At 35.7% G+C, this 8,921-nt stretch overlaps 2 long non-coding RNA genes across 3 annotated transcripts in view; one reads left to right on the top strand and one right to left on the bottom strand.

Annotated features, from left to right (window-relative positions):
- LOC102022031 overlaps positions 1-8,921 on the bottom strand; it is a 74,774-nt gene that overhangs the window by 65,293 nt on the left and 560 nt on the right. The gene's annotated exons all lie outside the window — the stretch shown is intronic.
- LOC102021816 overlaps positions 941-8,921 on the top strand; it is a 20,034-nt gene continuing 12,053 nt past the window's right edge. The window contains exon 1 of the long non-coding RNA XR_262420.1: positions 941-1,106. This is a non-coding gene — a long non-coding RNA (uncharacterized LOC102021816). The remainder of the gene's footprint in view (positions 1,107-8,921) is intronic.

Raw genomic sequence — 8,921 nt, forward strand, 5'->3', positions numbered from 1 at the left:
TTTGCCGCTGAGCTAAATCCCCAGCCCTGGCCTGCATGTTTTTCTTAAGAGATCTGCAGATAAAAAAAATTACTGAACTCCACTTTAGGTTACATCATTGATCACATTTTTTTGTGCCTGGCTTCCTAATAGTGTGGTCTCACCATGCTGTTAAATAAGGGTCATGACTGGTATTTCCACAAATGACTGTAAGTAGGGCATCAACAGTGATCTCTTCAGAAACAGAAATCTATAGAAAGAAGACAACCCACGAAGTCCATTTTATTCTGCATACCAACTGCTCTATGTATGCATTTTGGACTCTTGTAATTGTTGCTTATAGGTTCCGTACTAATTTTCCTCGTCTTTTGAGCAAGACCAATAATGTATTCTCAGTGGTATTCTGGTAAAAATCAAATTGTATGTGTATTTCATGCATTCTGGGTACCTATATTTGACATCATAAAACTCTAAACTCTGGGTCAATCCTATCTTGAGAGGAAGTCATGGTTTAATTAGTAATGAGTTCTCCAAAACACACACACACATGAATTTATAATGTGTTTTGTAATCCATGCATTTGAGGAATCAGAGTATTAAAGGTACCTACACTTAGTTTTAGGGGTTTATTTCACTTTTCATTCTTTTCCTGATAGCCTCATGTCACAAATATCATGTAGAAATATACCCAGAAGTAAATAAAGAAAAATGACCCATGAATACAGTTAACCAGAAATTTAATACTAAGGATAAAATTAAATGAGAAAAAATAGGATGTGTAGAAGAGATGAATTATAAAGAAAATAAGTCTGTTCTACACTACCTGTGCTATAAACTGTGTGCCCCCCATCCATATGAGAAAAGTCCACAGCACAATATATCGGTGGACTGCATGCCAAAGACAATTTTCTCTACAGCCCAAACATTCTAGAATCTTCATTGCAGATTTCCAGATTCCAGAACTATGGGGAATTCTGTTGCTTATAAATTCCCCTCTTTATGTTGCATTTTTATGTTAGAGTGAACTAAAATAATCATCTATTCATACTAATATAATTATTTACATAAGCTGATAGAGATGCAGTCACTCTGAAGACATGTAACAGAAATAGCAAAAGAGGATAGCGGTGAGTCAACCTTTTTCTTCTCATAGATTAATGCTATCCCCATGAATAGAATTCACTTCATTCCCCATTTGTGTGTATGTGGCTATCCAGCTACTGACCAAATCTGATTTTTCTAAACCAAAAGTAATTAGGAGATTCCTTGAGAGTGTCAAATAACCTTATAAAAGAAAAAAACATTACCTCTCATTTTAAGTTAAAACTAAAAGCAACAGTAAAATTTTTTTTCCCAGTCTTTTAAAATGTCTGAGTCAGAGAAGTCTGTTACTGAAAGAAAGACGACTTGGGTTTTACCCAGGTGCTTGTATTTGAAAGGAGATCGTAGAATCCGGGGTCACTGGCACAACCCCAGACCCTCTCTCTGGCAGCCCACCCCACTTGATGCTGTTGACGTGCTCTGAGAGAGTTAGCTCTTTGGAAACCCAGGTCAAGTCACAGACTACTTCCACAAAGCCCTGTCGTGTGGAGCAGCTAGCTGCCGGTCTTCCTTTGGGAGAGGTGGAACTTGGCATTAGAACTTGACAACAGCAAGAGAATGATTCTGTCTTTTTCTTCTTTTTCTCATGATCACTTTATCTGTTTCTAATGCTAATAGGGGTTCAAAAAGACTAAACCCTCAGAAAAAGATAAGGTGGGAAAACATTTTAGAGTATTACATCAGTTCAAAGAGCTATTGATTGTTCAATCACTGTAAACGGAGCTACACTTTATAGTGATAATTTAGAAGAAAATATATTGGCTCAGAAGCTCAATAAAAATAATGACAAAAGATATTATTTAATGTCAGTATATACTTTGATAGAGTTGGATAATACAGAAATTCTCAACTGCTCTTCAATTTAAGGATGGCATTAGCTCCTTAAAACTTTGGAAGTAACTGCTCTTAGAGAGATTAGGTTGATTATCTCCCTAAAGTATTAGCTACACTTCCTCAGTATTGAGAATATTTAAGCAATATGTTGCTACAGTTTAGGCAGAGATTCTCTTGTAAAACACTAATCAATGCATATTGAAACTCTAAATAAAACAAACATTTTTATTGGATTTTCTTTTGTATTGATTCACATCATATCAAACACAATATTTCTATTCCTTCCCACCTACCTACAATTTGGAAACAGTAATAAAATATCATTTGTAACTAACCTTGAGATATTTTATAGCATTGTTCTGGATGCTATTTCTTTCAGGTGGGATTTTTCGCTCTTTTAAGAAGCAGGATGAAGTTCTGAGCAAACTTCTCACACTTCCTATTACTTTAAACTACTTAGTACGCTACAGTGATATTTTCATGTTCTTCACACTGTGTGTGTTTTGTATATACTTCACATACTGTGTCTGGACACATCGGCTTTATTTGAAAATTAATTAATCTTTCTACTACCTTTATGTTTCGGGATGAACCTCCATGGTTAGGATATATTCACTGTTATTCTCTCAGCATTCTCCCTTTATCACATATTCCTTAAGAAAATATGAAATAAATCATACAATTTCAGGAGGATTTATATGAATAAAAGCACAGAGTAAAGCACATATGCCCGTATATACACACATGTTCAGTCATGCTTACATACAATGACAGAGACAGATGTTTCTACCTACCAATCTTAGAAAGTCCTGGGTGTTTAATTTTAAAGTCACAGGGTTAATCAGCTATAATCTTAGTTAGAAAATTATTTTATGTTAAGAAACATTGGATTTTGTATCTAGTACAATGAAAACTAGTAATTGGAGCCCACTATCATGTATCCAAAAAGAAGTCAGAGACTGAGAGTGTGGCTTACTAAAAAAATTTGAAGAAATATGGATGAGCTCACATATATTACAACAGCAAGCATTTTTAGAATGGTTTTCCAGAGCTTAGCAATATATGAATTATTTCTCCACCTTCATGATAGAAGGGTCCTATCCTGATTGAGTTATAAGAGATCCATCAAAATAGAATATTACATAAGCTAAAGTATAGAATGGAATATTTAAGGAATCCTGAGAAACTAAAATGCAACTGAATTGCTTGTTTCTCTTTAAGTGGGGTGTAATTTCTCCCCTTATGTCTGTTATTCTCGAAAATGTAGCATAGAAGAGAACTTTCCCCTTTTTTCATTTTACTACCTGTCTTTAAGTGGAGTGGTCATATAAGCATGTGGTCCTCTCTTTGTAGTGGTTTTAGTAATTGAGTCCTGGTCTCCACAAGTCTATTAGCAGATATGTTCTTACTGTTGAGGCACTGCCTATTTTACAAACGTTAAATCAATCTTTCAGAACTGAAATCTAGATAATAGTTATTCACATTTGAAGATATGCTGTACTCTAAAATTTGATGGGGAATTTTTAGATCCTAAAATGAGAATTCCTTTAATTACAGGTGAAATATTGGGCCATGTTAAGCAAAATCTTCATTTTCCTATACACTGTATTCCTTAAAGGTGACAGATTCAAGCTCAGCGTGGTGGTGCACACCTGCAATCCCAGCACTGGGCTGGCGGAGCAGGGGCAGAAGCATCACCACGTGTTCGAGGCCAGCCTGGGCTCCAGTGAGGTCAAGGCCAGTCTGAATGCATAGCAAGACCCTGTATCAAAATTGAAAAAAAAAAAAAGATAATGGAGTCAAAGGTCACTTTCTTATAAAGAAGACCAGGCCAGCTGTATTCTGTTGAGAAATCTGCTTTTGTGCTTGTACACTGTAGCTCCATGAGACAACCATATTCTTGTGATAAAAAAGATGCAGATCAGAGCAGAACTGCCTTTGCAATGCCTCAATGACTCCACTTAGCTAAAAATGTGTCAGTGATGTCTTTGTATTCTTAGACCATACTTGAAGTGGTCAGTATAATGAACGTACCAAATTATGCTGAAGAGTATTAAAAAACACTGAGCTTTTCACTAAGCACCAAAGTCTAGATTTTTAAAAATGGCCACTTTTTGTGTTTTCCAAATAGTTTATTGACACAAGCAAAAGACGGTTAAGAATACACCATGCTGGCACCCCGATACCAGGCTTGACAGACACTGGACTGTCAAGAAAATAAATCTCTGCTGTATAAGCCGCTGACAGAATGGAATTTTGTTGTGGCTGACTGACTATGCTATGACTAAGTTTGTACAGAGCAATAATTAAGAGATGTATGTATTTCATGAACAGCTTACTACCTCCCATGAGAAAAACAGCTGTTCCAAGTGTTTGTTAGTATTTATCTATACCAGAGATCTAACACAAGAGCTAATTTAGACCACATTAGACACACACAAACATACTCATACTTGCGCACAATAATTCTATGTTACAGCCAAGCAAATGCAGGGGTCAGAGTGAAAAATATAAATGTATCTTAAAACACAAACTAACATTCTGAATTTCTTCACCATTTGTATACACTTATAGTCCAGATTCTCTTTGCATTAATATCTTTAAAGAAGAAATTACTAAATATAGAATCACTCCAACTGCACCTTGAAATATGGCAACAGCGACAACACAATTTAATGAAATCAACAAATATATCTGTATCACATCTAGAAATAATCAGGGAAAAGATATTTTACATTAAAATAAGCATTTTAGCATTAGGGAAGAATTGCTTCCAGAATAATGCATGTTTTGTTATGTGGCTTGTTTGGGATATTGTGTAGGAAATATGTTGGGTATAAAATCAATTCATTAAAAGGAAACTCAAACTCCTTAACAGGCAAATTGCCTTTCACAATGGTGGTAGCATAAAGAAAATGAGCAAAAAATATGTAAGAAAAATATGTAAGAAAATTTCAAATTAAATATGTCCATTTGGACTACATATACTTAAATTTCCTTCCTTAAAATGAATTTAATAACCTTCAGTTGCAAATGTGGTTAGTGTGAACTGAAGCCAGGCGACCATTTGTACAGCTAGGATCCAGCCAATAATACACTCTGATCTCAAATGGCTTGAAGGGTGTGAGTCCATTAGTACTCAGTGTTCCAGCAAAACCAAGGGCAGCTTCAAGTGCAAGACTCACCCAGCTCCAAAGAGCTGTTACACCTTTTCAAAAGTTAAGTCTTAGTTCTTATTTCTGGAAAATTCTATTATAATGTGAAAAATGTGAGTCTTTCAATAAAGTTTTGATTATAAGGATTTTAAAAATGATGAATTAAAACAAATTTTATACTTTAATCATGCAGTGCTACAGTTTAGATCTTGATGTCCCCCCAGTGGTCCAGGTGTTAAAAGCTTGGTCCACGGCACTACCGGACAGTGGTGGGAACTTCAGGACCAGCTAGTAGATGGCAGTGATCTCCCTAGGCCTGCGATTTTGAAGGGCAAAGTGTCACTGGGACCCTGGCACTTACCTGTCTCATTCTTTGCTTTGGGGTTTCCTTGAGGTGAATAGAGCTCAGGACCACAATTTCCTGCCCTGTCCTGCCTCCCAGGCGCAAAGCAACAGGACCAAGTGAATGTGGACGGAAATCTCTGAAATTTTGTGTCAGCCCTGTAGGTTGATTATCTCAGAATGTCATTACAGTGGCATAAAGCTAATAAAGGAACTATGTGAGAAAAGAATTCCTAAAGAAACAGATGTCAAAGTGATTCTAAATTACTTGCCCAAATTTTTCTTTATTTTAGAGAATATTTTATGCTAAATAGTCTAATATAGTTAGCCTGGCACTTAACATGTCATATTTATACTGTATTTATAATTTGTCTACAGCACATTACCAAAGACTAAAAGTCACAAAAGACATACATGCATTATATTATACATTCTGTGCTCAGGTATCTTGGCACTGCTTAAATGCATTCTACATTTCAGAATTTCATCCAGTTGCAATGAGAAGATTGGTGAAGGCATAGGAATCTCAATATGACAGGACAAAGATGTTAGTGGAATTAAGTTCCTGGTGGTTTCTTGCACTGAGCTGGCCAAATAGGCCTTCCCAGCCCAGCAGATCTGTTCTGCATGTCACTCACTTCATGAAAAAAGGCAAGCCAAGAAAGCAACGTTTTTAGGTCTGATAAGAAGAGGTAGAAGCCACCATCTTTCCTATAGAAGCCCCCATCTTTCCTAAGCTAATCAAGCAAATTATGCATCCTCACCATGGTGGTTGTCTATTTATCAGAAATAACTAGACAGACCCAAGAGAAAGGATAACACAAGTGTGTGAATATCAGGAGGCGAGCATCGAGGGATAGCTTTTAAAGCTTCCTCCCACAATTCTTATTAAGCTTGTCTATTTCATTGATCACTTTGTTTGCATGTTTTTTAAAATATTAAAATAATCCCATATATGTGAGTTACTGAAACAAATATTCAGACAAAAATATTGAGTGAAGCTTGCCTTCAAAATAAGTACAGCTCAAGGAAGAAATTTTCCAAATAAGAAATTGTGTCTAGAATGAATTACTTCCTTTTATTTGGGTTGTGAGAACTGTTGTAGTACACCTGTCTAATAGCCCAAGGTCCTGCAGCAGTGCTTCGTGTGAATTTAACAGGACTATCTTGAATATATTACTAACAATAGTAAATTTTCTGCCGAGGTCACTTAGTGCAGTGAGAGGCGCTAACCAAAGGTAAGGAAAGAAATGCAAAAGTAACATATGTGACTATAATTGATGAAATACTGTTATTGTTAGTGTAAAAACTTCACCATGTTTTTCAGGGTGTGTTCTAAATGTAAAGTGTAAGTGTGAAAACTTCACCATGTTTTTCAGGGTGTGTTCTAAATGTAAAGTGTAAGTGTAAAAACTTCACCATGTTTTTCAAGGAGTGTTCTAAATGTTTTATAGATGTGAGCTGACTTTATTCACATAATAGCCTCAAAAAGTAGATAATACTGCTAGGTGCATTTTGCAGATTGGGAAACACTCAATAGGAAGTTTAAGTTACACACCAAGAAGTGACAAAGAAGTGACAAAGTTACACACCAAGAAGTGACAAAGCTGACCTTGAGCTTGAGCAGTTCAATTACTCTTTGTAAGACACTACACTCTGCATCTACATGACATTGGGTAATGACTTATCATGTGCTGGACTGGGTTTCTGCTTAATCACGTCATCGATATAATGCAGGAAATAGTGTTGCAACAGTGAACCTGACAGCAAGAGAACATAGAGCACTGCTAGGTCAGAGAACTAGTACAACGCAATGGAGGAGAATGGAAAAATCAGAAAATAGGCGTCTATACCACTGAATTAAAATTCAATTAATTAATCACAATTGGTCTCATCAGTCAATTTTATAATATTCCATATTATAAAAAAGGTATTCTATCTTTCTGTAATGAGTGCAGTTTCTGGACTGTCGATGTAAAGTCTGAAATAAGAGAAAGATTGATTCATATAACTGGAATAGATTTAAGAACATCAAAATAGCTTATTGACACTTAACACTTAGACAATACTTGCAATCTGTTGTTATTATGTCTCTAGACTAAATACCAAATGCATTCTGTATTTATAAAAATAAAACTTCAACTAAGGAACTGAGAGTAATCTAAGGACATTTCATTGAGCTCTACTATTTCTTTTTTTTTTTTTTTTTTGAGCTCTACTATTTCATACCTTTTTATTATGTTGTTAAATTAACATGTCAAAACAACACAGGCTATTTGAAGGTTAGGTGGGATTATGTCTTTCTTTCCCATGATGAACTCAATATATATTTCTACAAACAAGAACATTTTATTGAACAACCACACTAAAATATTAACATTTATAGAACAATATTGTCTATTCAACTACCCATGTTAAAATGAACGATCAATTGTCAAATAATACTGTTTTTGAAAACATTTTAGTGCATTTCTTCAGGACATAATTCTCGCCGGTTCCCATCTTCTCATCTCTCTCTTTCTTCACTCTGTCTCTTAGTTCTGTTCAGGTTTGCAAAACTCTATGTCCCTCTTTCCTAGTATCTATCTTTTATTTAGTTATTTATATTTTAGTTCTCCCACATGTGAGAAACCATGCAATATTTAAGCTTGTATGCTTGATTTATTTCACTTAACATTATGGTCCCAAGGGGCATCCATTTTTCACACAAATAACTCTAGTTTATCCTTCCTTCTGGCAGAGTATCACTCCAGTGTGAATACATAGCACATTTTCGTTATCCACTCATTTGTTGACGGACATATAAGTCACTTCCAGGATTTTGGCTGAGACACATACCCGCCTTTCTTCTAATTATTTTTTTAAATTTTGAGATAGGGTCTGGTTAAGTCGCTAAATTGCCCAGGTTAGTCACAGACTTGTGACCTGCTTACTTCAGCTTCCCAGAGTGCTGGGATTAGAGGCATACTGCACTATGCCTGCCTTCAAATACCTTTTATCCTTTCCATGAATTATCCCAGAATGATGCCTTGCATTTAATAACGGTTTGGTCTCCTTTAATCTGCAATGATTTTCTTGTATGAACTTTGAGAACACTACCTTCCTGCGGCTCTAAATGACTACAGACATTTCTTTTGTAAAATATGTCTTGATTTGAGTTTGTTATTCCTTCCTGGATAGATGTAGTTTTCCATCCTTGACATGAACACTACATGGGTGATAATTTGTACTTCTAAGTGAGCTGTATCAAAATGTGCATGTGGGTAACTTTGGTGGCATTAAATAATTACTCGCATAAAGTTGTATAAACTGTGACTTTCCATTGCAATCTTAAATTTTTTCTTATTAAATGCATTATGCAAAATGCATAATTAGCATCTTCTGTAACTTTGTATCTTCTCCATAATATAAACCAGCAGTCAATATATAAAACAGCTTTCCGGGGCTGGGGATTTAGCTCAGCGGCAAAAAGCGCCTGCCTGGCAAGCGCAAGGTCGTGAGTTCGGTTCC

This window comes from Chinchilla lanigera, unplaced genomic scaffold, assembly GCF_000276665.1.
Source record: "Chinchilla lanigera isolate Chin_1 unplaced genomic scaffold, ChiLan1.0 scaffold00046, whole genome shotgun sequence".
Classification (NCBI taxonomy): Eukaryota; Metazoa; Chordata; class Mammalia; order Rodentia; family Chinchillidae; genus Chinchilla; species Chinchilla lanigera.